The following is a 15,142-nucleotide window of genomic DNA, read 5'->3' as shown; positions in this document are numbered from 1 at the left end:
GTTATAAATGCAGCCAAATTACGAGATTCTTCAGCCAATTCAATTTGATGATAAGCCGACCTGAGGTCTAAGGTCAAAAAAACAGTAGCACCACCCAACAAACTCACAACCTCATTAATATTAGGCAACGGATGACAGTCGATTAAAATATTAGCATTAAGTGCTCGAAGGTCAACATAGAGTCTTAAAGAATTATCAGCTTTCCGCGCCAAAACAATCGGAGAAACCCATTCTGATGACTCCACCTCTTCAATCACACCTTCATCTAACATTCCTTCCAATAATTTTCCTAGTTCATCTCTCACATTTATGGGTACATTTCTAAGTTTTTGCTTAACTGGACAAACACCTTTCTTTAATTTGATCTGATGTGTGAAACCTGTCAATTTGACTAAAGTGTCAGAAAATACTTCAGGAAACTTTTCTTCAATAAAACATGGTTCTGCACCATTCTTCATGATACTCACAACCTCACAGTTGTCCAACATCATAACTGGGTCTTTATTACGTGGATTAAGAATAATACCTAATCTCCACTGATCCTTCCATCCCAACACATTTGTGCCCTTTCTTGCCACATACAATTTAATAAAAGCAGTTTTACCCTTAAATTCAACATCAGAAGCAACATACCCTACATAGTCAATAATTGATCCATTGAAACTTCGAGCAAAAATATCAGGACTAGACAAATCTTGAATAGACAAAATCTTCCCAAACATTTCTTCAAAATATGTTTCTGTAATTATGGTCCATGGCGAACCAGAGTCTGCCATAAGTTCTAAAAACACATCCATAAATTTCAGAGTACAATTAGGCGAACTCAATTCTACTTCTTCATCAATAGAACATACATTCATAACAGAAACAACTATCCCTTTCTCCAAATTAGAATCTTCCTCTGCTAAACTTACACTCCTAATTACAGATATGTTGTTATTTCTTGGGTTAAAATTCTTTTGAGGTTCAACAATCCTCCTCCGATCGTCTCTGCACGCAATAGCAAAGTGTCCCACTCTGCCACATTTAACACACTCCTTGCCTATAGCTGGACAACATTTAAATGAGGCCACATGATTGTTACTTCCACACCTGAAGCAAACAATATTTTCCGAATCTCTAGAAAATTGTTGAAAAGATTTAGGTGACATTTTTTTTACAATACAAACTTCATCAATACTTTTACTACTATCCCCTTTAGCATTAACATTTTCAATCATTTTCCTCCACTTATCAGATTGTTCAAAAGCTTTAGCAGTGGATATGGTGTCATTAAGATTAGGATTCCCTAAAATCCACAATTGTTCTTGCGTTTTTTTATTCCTTACATTTACAATGATCTGATCTCTTATCATTTCATCAGCAAGATTACCAAAATTGCATGAAATTACCAAAGTTCTGAGAGAAGTTAAGAAATCATCAAAATTCTCACCCTTCCGTTGAGATCTGGTTTAGAACTTATATCTATTAAGAGCAATACTTGAGGTTGGTTTAAAGCGGGTTTCCATACGCATAATGGCTTCATTAAATGTACCATAAGCTCCACTAGCTACTGGCAAAGTTCTAAAAATCGCTTGTCCCTCAGAACCCAGGCAATGTAATAAAATACTTTTCTTTCTTTCATTACCCATCCTTTCTCCAACAATAGCTTTTAAGTAGGTCAAAAATTATTCTTTCCAGCGAGACCATGGAATAGGAGGGTCTCTTTCACCTTATAAAAATTTAGTGGGTGGGTTAAATTGCATATTGACACTATAAAACTAGCCAAAGTAACACTATGGAACACCTTAAAATAAAGTTATGCGGCAACATTCAAAGTAAGTGCAGATAAAATGTAACCTTTAACACTGTTTATACCGTTAGCTTAAAAGCTAACTCTAATAAAACGGAACTGTACCTCTATTGTAGAATCCAAAATCCAGAATCCAGAAATTGCATTTTTTTAAAAATTAAAAACAAAAAATATAATAATTTGAAAATGTACTTTCAGATGCACTGCCGTGCGCATCAGTGAGAAATCCCAAATAATTGTTGAAGCGTATGTTTATTCCTACATCACTCGTCGCACCAAACTACTTGGAAATGCACCTCCGTGTGAATCGGCAACAAAACTTCCAAAGCGTTCCAAGGTGATCCAAAATGGTTGCCAGACGTGTTCACGTTGGAGTGGGAGCGTGATGACGTGATCAGGAAGCTTGTAGTCCTTTGTCAGTTGTTATTGTTTTACCATCCAGCGAAGCTCGTGTATTCAGCGCGTGCGATGCGACTTACAAATATGCCAAGACCACGAGCAGGCAACGATCATCACAGAAATGATAAATGTTCAAAATTGTATTCCTCATCACCGGAACTTAACAAAAAAATAATAAAAACAATGCCAAACGTAGTTTCCAAAACTGTAGGTGCAGAATAAGCACGTATTTTCCGCGAAGGTAGTTGTAGAAGTCACAACGATAGACTTCCAATTTGCTTTGAATAACAATCCACAAATCTTTTGAAACAGAAATAGATTTCTTTGAAAAATGTAGAAATATCCTTAGAATCTTTCCTTCTTCTTAAAATGTAGTGAAAAATTCAACAATCCTCTAAATCCTTTTAATCTTTGATAAATCCCAACATTGTACCGCGCCTGTGCTCAAATAAGTAGCAGGTACAAATAAGTAGTAGGTCCTCGTCGCCAAATTTGTAAAGTTCAATAATAAAATATGATTAAAATCCAAGGTCCATGAAAAAGGAATTTATTCAGTAGAGCACAGTACAGCTGTCATCAGATCTAACTCCAGCATAATGACCAAGCTCCATTCTAAATGATGTAACACAACAGTAAGGCATGAGCCATGGATTGAAAGTATACTGTAAGGTGAAAAGGGAAATACACAATTAAAAGGGAAACAAAGAATATAACACACGCCAGGGCCGGCCTTAGGCATGTGCAAGCTGTGCACCTGCACAGGGCCACCAAACCCAAGGGGCCACCACACAAATATATATCCTTAATATAATAATCCTCTGAGGATGGATACATATTTGCGTGGCGGGCCCTGGCAGGGATTTGGCGGCCTCTGGCTCTGTTCCACTTCCAAACACCGTGACCCCCCTCCACCTCCCCCCTCTTCACTGGCCTCTGAGTTCCGCCCCGCCCAGACCCCCTCTTCTGGGGCCCCTACCTTCGCTCCCAGCTCAGGGCCACCATGAGCCTAGAGCCGCCCCTGCACAAGCACACGCAAACACTTGCGAAAACGAGAAGCACGGACACACAGAACATACACTCCATCTTTAGACACACACACAACATGCACACATACAATTAAACACATACCAAACGCATACAAACTCACAAAAGAAACTATGGAGCTTCTACTGGTCACCTTACAGTATCTTGCTGCGCCTTTCTTCACAGCATAACATTTGATGACGTCACATTTCTTTTATGGTTATCTTGATAAATAACTACCACGTGTAGTGTGTGCTGTGCAAACTGAGCAAAAGACACACAACTGATGGACGGAATGCAGAACAAATCAAAACATTACTGTTTTTGTTGCATAGAGCCTTGTGTTACCTGCAGGTCAAAAGTTAAGATCCTTGTAATATAGCTTAGTGAGTTATGACCTTGCAGCAAAGACCTGCCTGCAAACAAGAAGGCATATATTTAGAACCTCACTGTTATTTACTCAATCTTTTCCTATTTTAAGGATGCTAAAAAAGGCTTCTTTGGGTAGTAGTAAACACTTATCAGTAAGTTCCATATATATAGTTATTAGTGAGATAACTAATGGATAGATACATCCGACATTCTAACAATGTATGCAGATTTTGAACATACAACCTTGGCAAAGTCAAAAAGCTAACCTTGCCCCTTGTCCCACCTTAGCACCTCCCTAAACTCCGCTCACTGTTCCTTTTGGTGAGTACCTGCACTTATTTGTTTTCATTTAAAGCACTGCCTCTGCCTACACAGAAAAAAATACCTGAAATCCTACTCCTGGGTTATATCAAACAGCTTTATTTTCTCTATCTTGGCCTGAAGATTTGGGCACTCTCTCAATCCCTGTGGATTAAGTACACAATTCGGGAGTGCGCTATGAAAGTGACCTATCATTAGCCTCCCCTCCTCAAACTAATGCAGTCTCCAAAACAGCATTCCAGAAACTATGTCTGCAAAACAGTGTTGTGCAGCTGCTCCACATCTCTAAGAAAATTGCCCTAATCTTTACTGTGATCATGTCACAATTGGATTGCTTGTATTCCGGCACAGGGAGGACCTGGCCTGGCAGTTCGGGCTGGACTGGTACCATTGGATCAGGGTCAAGACTTATCTGCATATGGCTGTGTCCAAACTGAGGTGGTATGGTGTGCAAAGAAACAATAAATTGGGATATGGCCCGAGTAATTGCCTGTGGCTGAGATTAATTCAAGCATTCGATCCATCACTGATTTGTACACTTTAGTACTTGTCATTGAGCACAGGCCCTGGCAATCTACAGAGAAGACTCAAGAGGTCACTGGATATCAGTTTCCTTGAGTGGATCAAAAGTAGAGATCCACTGGCAAGCTTTTAATCACCTTGCATGCTATCAAGCACTCAATGACCAGGTCAGGCTGGGAAACCAAAACCGGCAAAGTGCTCCGCCGCGGGGGGGCGGGGGGGGAGGGGGGTGGAATGGGGGGGGGTTGGTGGTGCCGCCGAGCGCTTTGCTAGGGCCAGTTTTCGACCGATTTTGTTGCAGGGCCGACTTTGCAGCTATGCTGTAAAGACGACCCTGTAACAAAATCGCCCCCCAGGGGCTCAAAACCGGCCCCCACCCTTGCGGCGCACCGAGGGATTTCCCGGTGCCCGCTAGGGCCAGTCCGGGACTGCTCAAAGAGGTCCAACGTCACCTCACTATTTTCAAGAACAATAAAAACGAGCCATGTGCTGTCTTCAGAATACCTCTATAGGTGTTCCAGTTTAACTAAAATTATGAAGAAGTATGTATCATACGGCAACATTTCTATAGTGCTTTCTTACTTGTTATCAATTTCCCAAATTGCTGTATGGAGCAGGGTCAATAGTTGTGATTCTAAGGTGTATGGATGAAAGAAGGGTGTTGCTTTGGCCGGAGTGGTTGCTCCCAGTGCCCCTGGCATGTACTGGTATAGTTGAGCAGCGCTTTTGTTGATTTTGCCTCCTCTCTGTCACCTATAGCTCTGCCTGGCTGCCGCTTTGCTTGTAATGCGCTTTGGCTTGTAATTTGTACATTTCTGCTGCTGTGTTAGCGCGTTCTCCCCAAGCACTCTGTTGTGCTCCCCCCTCCTCCATTTTGTTGGTTGTTGTTGTCTTGTTCAGCCCGCCCCTCCTCCCAGCTGAGCCGCCCTTCCACTGAATACAAACAGCGCTTCCCTACCTGGAAGCGCTGTGACTCGCTCTTCGCTTTGGCCGGAGTGGTCGCTCCCAGTGCCCCTGGCGTGTACTGGTATCGTTGAGCAGCGCTTTTGTTGATTTTGCCTCCTCTCTGTCACCTATAGCTCTGCCTGGCTGCCGCTTTGCTTGTAATGCGCTTTGGCTTGTAATTTGTACATTTCTGCTGCTGTGTTAGCGCGTTCTCCCCAAGCGCTCGGTTGTGCTCCCCCTCCTCCATTTTGTTGGTTGTTGTTGTCTTGTTCAGCCAGCCCCGCCTCCCAGCTGAGCCGCCCTCCCACAGAATACAAACAGCGCTTCCCTACCTGGAAGCGCTGTGACTCGCTCTTCGCTTTGGCCGGAGTGGTCGCTCCCAGTGCCCCTGGCGTGTACTGGTATCGTTGAGCAGCGCTTTTGTTGATTTTGCCTCCTCTCTGTCACCTATAGCTCTGCCTGGCTGCCGCTTTGCTTGTAATGCGCTTTGGCTTGTAATTTGTACATTTCTGCTGCTGTGTTAGCGCGTTCTCCCCAAGCGCTCTGTTGTGCTCCCCCCTCCTCCATTTTGTTGGTTGTTGTTGTCTTGTTCAGCCCGCCCCGCCTCCCAGCTGAGCCGCCCTCGCCCCTCCCCCTCCACTATCCATATATGACAGTAGTTCCCGCGCGCAGCGTTTACGCGCAGCGACCGCGCCCAATCCGCGCCAAAGGTAAGCCCGTCTACGCCCGTCCGCGCCTGGACCGCGCCCAGCGCCAGACCCCCTGGCCCCCGTCCCTCCCAGCCCTCCCGCATTACCTACGATGCCGCCACCCTCCTAGCCCTTAACCCCGGTCGCGCCCCCAACTGCGTCCAAGCCGCTCCTGGACACACCCATGGACCTTTCTCCTGCTACTCCTGCAAATTCAGCGGCACCGACAACATCTCCGCTACGACCACACCACAGATTCCCGACCCCAACCACCTACAATGCATCCTTCTCAACACCCGCTCGGTCCACAGACACGCCATTGACCTATGGAATCTACTAGACACCATCTCTCCAGACGTCGCCTTCCTAACGGAAACTTGGATGAACGCCTCCTCCGCCCCTGACATCACCATTGCCATCCCTGAAGACTATAAGATCACTCGCAAGGACCGTACCGGCCACACAGGAGGAGGAATCGCTATCGTCCATAAGAAATCAATCCGCATCTCAACCAGCTCTGACGCCAACCTCGCCAACTCCGAACACCTTCACTTCCAGATCCACATCGACCCCAAGACCACACTCAGAGGCACCCTCCTCTACAGACCACCAGGACCCCGCACAAAATTCAGTGAAGACATCACGGACTTCATCACTCCACACGCGCTCCCCTCCAAAGACTACATCCTTCTGGGAGACCTCAACTTTCACCTTGAAAAGATCAACGACCGCAACACCACCACCCTCTTGGACAACCTCGCCAACCTCGGACTTAAACAACTGGTCACTTCCCCCACCCACATCGCAGGTCACACACTCGACCCTATCTTCACCTCCAGCAAACATATCTCCTTCAGCCACACTACGGATCTCCTCTGGACTGACCACAGCTGCGTTCACTTCACCTACAACAAGCCAAACCCCATCAACCACCTCCAACCAACTCGGCAAAGAAACTGGAACAAAATCACCATCGACCAGATCTCCTCATCGCTCCTTCTAAACACCCCAGCCCACTCTTCTAACCCAGACCAAGCCGCCGCCAACTTCACCCTATGGTTATCCAACACCGCCGACACCTTAGCACCACTGAAAAAACGTCAAAGCAAACCTGGCAACAAGAAGGCCTCATGGTTCAACGATGATCTTAAGAAGTCCAAGAAACTCTGCCGCTCCCTTGAAAAGGCCTGGAAAAAAGACCCAACCACTAGCACCAAGGACGCCTTCAAAAACGCCACCCGCACACACCACCAACTAATCCGAAAGGCCAAGAAAACAGCATTCAAGGATCGACTTGACAACAACGCCCACAACAGCAAAGAACTTTTCAACATCGTCAAGGAATTTTCCAATCCCTCGGCCAACTCCAACGACATCACCCCCTCTCAAGCCCTCTGCGACTCCCTAGCCTCATTCTTCCACAACAAGATTGCAGACATCCACAACAGCTTCGACAACCAACCCGGAGACCAACCCACCCAACCATATGCTGAACATTCTCCCCCCGTGAACACCCTTAACGACTGGAACCCAATCTCCACTGAGGACACCATCCGCCTGATGAACTCCATCCACTCAGGATCCCCCACAGACCCATGTCCTCACCACATCTTCAACAAAGCAGACTCCGTCATAGCACCGCACCTCCGAGACGTCATCAACTGCTCCTTCAACTCCGCAACCTTCCCAGAAATCTGGAAACACGCGGAACTCACCGCCCTTCTGAAAAAACCCACAGCGGACCCCACCGAACTCAAAAATTACCGCCCCATCTCGCTCCTTCCATTCCCGGCCAAAGTAATCGAGAAAGCTGTCAACAACCAGCTCGCCGCTTTCCTCGAAGCCAACAAATCCCTCGACTCCTCACAATCTGGCTTCCGAGCAAAACACAGCACTGAGACCGCCCTCATCGCAGCAACAGACGACATTCGAACTCTACTGGACAATGGAGACACAGTCGCCCTCATCCTCCTCGACCTCTCTGCAGCATTCGACACAGTCTGCCACAGCACCCTTTTACAAAGCCTCAGTAACATCGGAATACAAGGAAAAGCACTTGAATGGATCACCTCGTTCCTCACCGGAAGAACCCAGAGAGTCCGCCTTCCACCATTCAAGTCCGAGGCCACTGAAGTCATCTGTGGCGTACCACAAGGATCCTCACTGAGCCCCACCCTCTTCAACGTATACATGAGCCCCCTCGCGACCATCGCCCGCCAACACAACCTCAACATCATCTCTTACGCGGATGACACTCAACTAATCCTTTCTCTCACCAATGACCCCAGCGCCGCCAAAACTAACCTACACGAAGGAATGAAAGAAGTTGCCGAATGGATGAAACTCAGCCGTCTGAAACTGAACTCAGATAAAACAGAAGTCCTCATATTAGGTACATCCCCCTCTGCATGGGACGACTCTTGGTGGCTGGAAGCCCTTGGAAAAGCACCCATCCCGACAGACCACGCACGGAACCTAGGCGTCATCCTGGATTCTTCACTCTCAATGAACAGACAAGTCAGCGCCGTATCCTCATCCTGCTTCAACATTCTTCGCATGCCCAAAAAAACATTTCGCTGGATCCCCACCGAAACCAGGAAAACAGTCACCCATGCTCTGGTAACGAGCCGACTGGACTACGGAAACACCCTCTACGCAGGTACTACCGCTAAACTCCAGAAGAAACTCCAACGAATCCAAAACGCCTCAGCCAGGATCATATTAGACATCCCGCGCAACGAACACATCTCTGGTCACCTGAAAGACCTCCACTGGCTACCCGTCAATAAGAGAATCACTTTCCGACTGCTAACCCACGCACACAAATCACTCTACGACATCGGACCAGAATGCCTCAACTCACGACTGTCCTTCTACACCCCCTCCCGCCAACTACGTTCTTCCAGCCAAGCCCTCGCCACTGTACCTCGCATCAACAAGACCACCATGGGAGGCAGATCCTTCTCATACCTGGCTGCTAAAACATGGAACTCACTCCCTACTTACCTTCGCCTTACCCAGAACCACCTAGCATTCAGAAAGTAACTTAAAACGTGGATATTTGACAAATAATCCTCCTCCCCTTCCTAAGCGCCTTGAGACCCTCTGGGTATGTAGTGCGCTATATAAATTCTTTGACTTGACTTGACTTGACTTGTTGGTGGAGTCATCTATAATTGTTAAGGGTTAGTGTTGTGTGCAAAGCCCAGAGAGTGCTCTAAACTTTTAAAAATCTTTTTATTGGATTTTCACAGTTGTTACATCAGTAACATAATGAAATAAGGTTAAATGAACCTTCACACTACAGCATTCATCATCCGGCTGATACAATTAATTGATGCATGTAATCTTACACTAAGCAGTCACACACATATAGTGGAAATCATAGAGTAATTCAGAGTTAATCAACAGTAGGGTTTTCACGCAAATATTTTGTGAGATATTTCCAGTAGTCCCGTGGTCTAGATCTGGTGGGCAGTTCCTCTTCACAAGTGCGCAATGTGTCCTGACAGTGCGTCATATCTTCAGTCCAGCGTTTAACAGTAGGTGCACTTTTACTGTCCCAGCACATGGAAAGTCTGCGTTTGGCTAGCAACAATGCCACCATGCAAAATTTACGCTTTAAAGCACGCACATTTGGCAATAGCCCCAGTAAACACATTTTTATAGTACAAGCAACATCCACCCCCACCATCACCGTTAACAGGGCTGTGACCCGTTCCCAGTAAAGGTTTATTTTTTTACAACCCCACGCTAAATGGACAAAATCAGTACGTTCATAAGCACACCTTGCAAATCTCGCGTCTGTGCGGAGACCATACTTATAAAGTTCCATAGGTGTGTAGTATGTTTAATGCAAGTATTTTACGTGTATTAATCTAAGGTTACCGTTAGGTGTCAGTAATTGGGTTAGCATACACGCCGTGCGCCATTCCACCTCTGTAATAGGATCTTCTAAGAATTCATTCCATCTATTCATTGCTCTTTGACTATTGCATCCTATTTCGTCCTGTGCGACGACAGTATACAATCTGGAGACTAGGTGTGCAGTGTTAGAGGACGTTATCAGGAGCTGAAGGGTATTCAGTTGCGCAGGTTCGTTAGGAAAGTTGGGGTATAATTGCTTAATAGCCCCTGTTAACCTGTGGTATGTGAATTGGAACAATAAGGTTGGGTTTTGAATATACGATAAGCCTTGCGCTGTGTTAAATATGCCATCTGTGTATAAGTCCCCCATTGTAACTATTCCTACCTGATGTAGGAGTCCCATTCCTACCTCCTCGTTCGTAACCGATATCTCAGGGTGATGGTGCAGCAGGAGAGCTGGGGCATACAAAGGTAATTTGTGTGCTAGTTGCCCCAATCTGCGCCATGCTGTGTTTGTCGTGTCAATGGTGTGGATGTCCCTATCGTGCAGTGGCGGTCTGCGATGTGTAATAATCGCAGTTAAGGGGATTGGCTGCGCATCGCCCTCCTCCACCGCCGTGTGTGTCAAGTATGGAATTGTATGACACCAGTAGGTATCATATTGTGCCCGTGCGCACAAATAATAGAGCAAGAAATCCGGTACACCAAGCCCCCCTTTGGAGTATGGTAGTGTGAGCGTTCGCATCTCAATGCGCGCCTGCTTACCAACCCATATCAACTTCAGTACAACCGGCGTTATTGGTTTAAAAACCTCTCGCGAGGGCAAATAGGAATATTGTTAAATAAATAAAGCAGTTTTGGCAAGATCACCATTTTAACAATCGCAATACGATCTGCTAGGGATAGCGGTAACTGTATCCATCTATTTACCCTATCTTCTATTGAGGAGATCACCCGTCCATAATTAGTTCGGATGACCAACTCTGGATCTCTATGATACCACACGCCTAGGTACATGATGGGCTCGCTTTGCCATTCTAAGGGGAATTCAATATAATGTGGTGTGGTGGTGTCCGTGAGTGGTATAATGGATGACTTGTCCCAATTTATTTGCAAGCTGGAGTATCCTCCAAACCGAATGTATTCCCGCAGCAGGGGTTCCAGATGTCGCTCAGGATCTCTTACGTAGAGCAGCATATCATCCGCATACAGGGAAATATGTAGGGGTCGCCCCGGAAACTGCAGTGCCAAGGGGTGATGGAGCTGCCTCACTTTACAAGCTAGGGGTTCGAGGGCAAGAGCGAATAATAGGGGGATAGCGGGCAGCCCTGCCGGGTCCCTCGTTCAATAGATAGGATGTCCGAAATATATCCGTTTATGCAGGCCCTAGCTACCGGTTTCGTATATAGGAGTTTCACCCAGTGAATAAAAATCGGGGAAAAACCCATCCTATGAAGGACTGTGATTAAATAAGACCATTCGATGGAATCGAAGGCTTTAGCTGCATCTAACATGACCGCTACGGCCTTAGTATTGGGATCAGATAGTGGGACAGGGCAAATAACGTTCTAGTATTGTGTGGAACTTGAGGGTATGAATCCAGATTGATCGGGGAGAACTAAATTGGTCATAAGGGGCTGTAAGAGGGGGGCTAGTATTTTAGCAAAAATTTTGGAGTCAACATTTATTAGCGACAGGGGCCTATAAGAGTCGCATTTTTCGGGGTCTTTTGTAGGTTTTAACAATGCTATTATTACCACTATTAATACACTGAAAACCTTCTTCTTTACGAAATAATCCCTTCTCCCCTCGCCCTCCTTGAGTATTACTCTATCACAGCGCTGGGATGCTTTCTGGTAACCACGCGCTCTACAAAAATGCCATACATTACAATACAATACCACTTCCCGTAAGGTTGGGGGTAGAATATTGCTGTCAAGGGCCGCGCCATACATTTCTACCAGTCGGGGCGCTAGCATGTCCACGTGTGCTTTATAAAATTCACCTGTAAACCCATCGGGCCTGGGGCTTTACCGTTTGGTAAGGATTTGATTGTTTCTGTTACCTCCTCGACAGTGATCGGTAAGGACAATTATGCCCTTTCTGTGTCAGAGAGCCACGCAATTGCTACGTCTTACAGATAATTGAATATGTCCGTGGGTGATGTAATAGGTTGCGACTTATAAAGTCTGCTAAAGGTTTGTACAAATCCAGTCAGTATCCCCTGTGTATCTGTGCAGAGATTACCCCTGTCGTCTCTTATCTGCAAAACTGTTTGCTGCTTACGCCCTTCACAGATTCTGGCCGCTAGTACCTTGCCTGATCGTGCACCTTCCCCGAATTTCCTAGCTATGGGACGCTTGTGTATATATTTAACCTCATCTTGAGCAAATGAGTGGTATTCCGTGTGGGTTTGGGCGAATGTCGCTGAGGATGGACATGTCCTGAGTGTTTTCGTAGGCAGTTTCTAGTTTTTTCAGGCGAGTCTCACAGCACGCGAGTTGGGCCCTGATGTCGTGCAGTATCCCATTTGAGGTGCTCATGCACACTCCACGTAATGTGGCCTTGAAAGCCTCCCAAAGAAGGCAGGGGTCGTCTGTGGAGCGTTCATTAAGTGAGAAGTAGTCCTTAATAGCCTTAGCTATAGTGTCCGCATATACAGAGTCAGTGAGAGCCGTGGCGTTAAATCTCCAGCTGTATGGAGGTGGCGTGTAATGTGGTATTTGAAGGGTTAATATGATAGGATTATGATCCGATAATGTCTTCGGTAGATGTTTAACTCCCGTGGCCCACAACAGTGTAGATTCCGAACCCAGCCAATAATCGATGCAGGACCAGCTGTTCTAGGCCGCAGAAGTGTGTGTGGCTTCTCTAACCTCTGGATTTCGAACTCTCCATATGTCATGTAGCTGTAAATCAGCCATAATATATAGTACTTTGTTCCTCGTTTTCCTATGGCGTTCTGCCGTCAACCCTGACCTGTCCATCTGATCATGCAGCGCTAGATTCAGGTCCCCTACCCAAATCAGTCTTGTTCGTCTTGCAGATGTTGCCATATTTTATGATAGAATTCAGGAGCATCAATGTTGGGTCCATACGTATTAAGGAGTGTCACTCGCTGCCCACGCAATATCCCCTTAAGTAACAAAAAACGTCCTTCTTTATCTATGATTGTGTTTTCTACTCGGAGATTTGTGCCTTTTTTAACCAATATGGAAACCCCCTTTAGAGTACGAGAGTACGTGGAGTTGTGTACAGTTTCAGCCCATCGTCTACCAATATTTACAGATGTGTGTGGAGTGACATGAGTTTCCTGCAACATTACAATGTCAATGTGCCACCTATCCAGACATGCAAACATCTGCCTTATTTTTTTCGGGTTCGTGAAGCCCCGGATGTTCCACGTAATTAAGTTTAGTGCCGTTTTACCTAGCATGTTATTAGTCATAGTCAACTGTTATACTTGGGGGTGAGTGTACCGTGTCTGAGTGTACAACGACCTTCATTTGATAGTGCCAGCAAAACCTGCATAACAAGAAAATAATGCATGTATGTTGTTCTTCCGGGATCTCAGCAATGCCTCTTAAGTGTTTCGGTCCATGAAACAGAACATTTCCCCACCCCTCCCACCCCTCACCCGCATCAGCAGCCCAATCCTGTCGAAGCCATTCCCAAACATGAAATCCCCATCAATACATAACCAATTTGGGGATCACCCATTTGGAGGTCCGCCTAGGGTACACATCTCCATCCAATTTAATGGATGTGGACGGGACATATCATAGTGGCAGACAATACCTGTGCTAAACATATCAGACAGGTTTTAGCATAATCACGAGCAAATAGTCCCAGTAGGCCTAAGCGTAATGGAATGTATAAGTAAACCAGTGTAATTAAAAAGCAATCGTGTTATAATCACTCATCAGGAAAAGAGTGGGCCTTAGGTGTGCCTTCCTCAACAGATAAAGATATGGCTATCTGTATCTGCGCTACCTCACCATTTGACCCACTTTCCAAGGTGCACCACTTCAGATGAACCATACGTTGGGAGGCAAGTTTCCTCTCACCCTTTGTTATCCAGGGGGTATTCAGAGGGTGCCATGAGTCTTAGTCCAGCAATTGCCACTAGATTAGTAGGAGTGGGCAAGGCACAGTGGTAGCAAGTGATTTTGCATGCCACCTGGTGTTTAAGCCCAATACAGTGCAGGATAAGAGACCCCGTATCTCCCACAATGTCTGAAAAAGTCGTATTGCCCATAGTTCCAGGTCAGGCATCCTGCAATTTCTAGAGTTTCAATATGGAACTGTGCAACACCAGACCCATAATACCTGGATTCGTGCAATATTTTGCCACATAGTCATTGATAACATCATAATCCCCACCCTCTTGTTCAACTGTTGTGGCGTGTACATTGATCAGTCTATTTCTCATTCCATAACCATTAGCGATCATTTGTACAGTACCTTGCCGTTGCAATTCTTGAATTTCAGCATCTCCGCTACACTTACAAGTTGTGGTGTCATTGAAGAATATTCAGCATCAGGTTCTCAGTCCGACTCCTGCGAGTTATCCGTTTTTTTTCTTTCATTCCGTTGTTCGTGGATTTTCTTAATGAAGTCATGGGCAGCCTTCGGCGTAGAAAGGATCGTAGTTTTGCCATTTCATGTGACTTTTAGGCGTGCTGGATATAGCATTGCCACCTGCAGATTCCATAACTTGGCTTTTGCAGCGGTGAACTCCTTACGTGCTTGTTGCACTCCTATTGTGTAGTCAGGATAAAACTCCAGGTGGTTGCCTTGATAGTCGATATCCTTCAGTTCCCTTGCCATCCGCAATATACCATCGCGGTCGCAGTAATTCAAGATCCGCGCTACAATGGGTCAAGGCGTTGCACCAGGCGGCGGTCGAGGCGCCAATGAACGATGAGCACGTTCTACTATGAAGATGGGCGATAGGTGGTCCACGCCAAAAACCGCTTTGCAGAGGTCCTCCACATAAGTCTCCATGCGGCCTGTGTTGGTTGACTCAGGTATACCCGCTATTCGGACGTTATTTCTCCTTGATCGCGCCTCTAAATCTTCTGCTTTGTTTCTAATCACTTCTAAGACTTTTTTCCATCTCGCTGCATTTGGAGGTGCTACAGTGCGCTTCATCTTCCACTGCTGATAGGCGCGTTTCTGCTTCATCCAGCCTCTCGCCCTGTCGGTCCAT

The sequence above is a fragment of the Lissotriton vulgaris genome, chromosome 1_1, assembly GCF_964263255.1.
Source record: "Lissotriton vulgaris chromosome 1_1, aLisVul1.2, whole genome shotgun sequence".
NCBI classification, from domain to species: Eukaryota; Metazoa; Chordata; class Amphibia; order Caudata; family Salamandridae; genus Lissotriton; species Lissotriton vulgaris.
Note: the sequence above shows the minus strand (reverse complement) of the source record.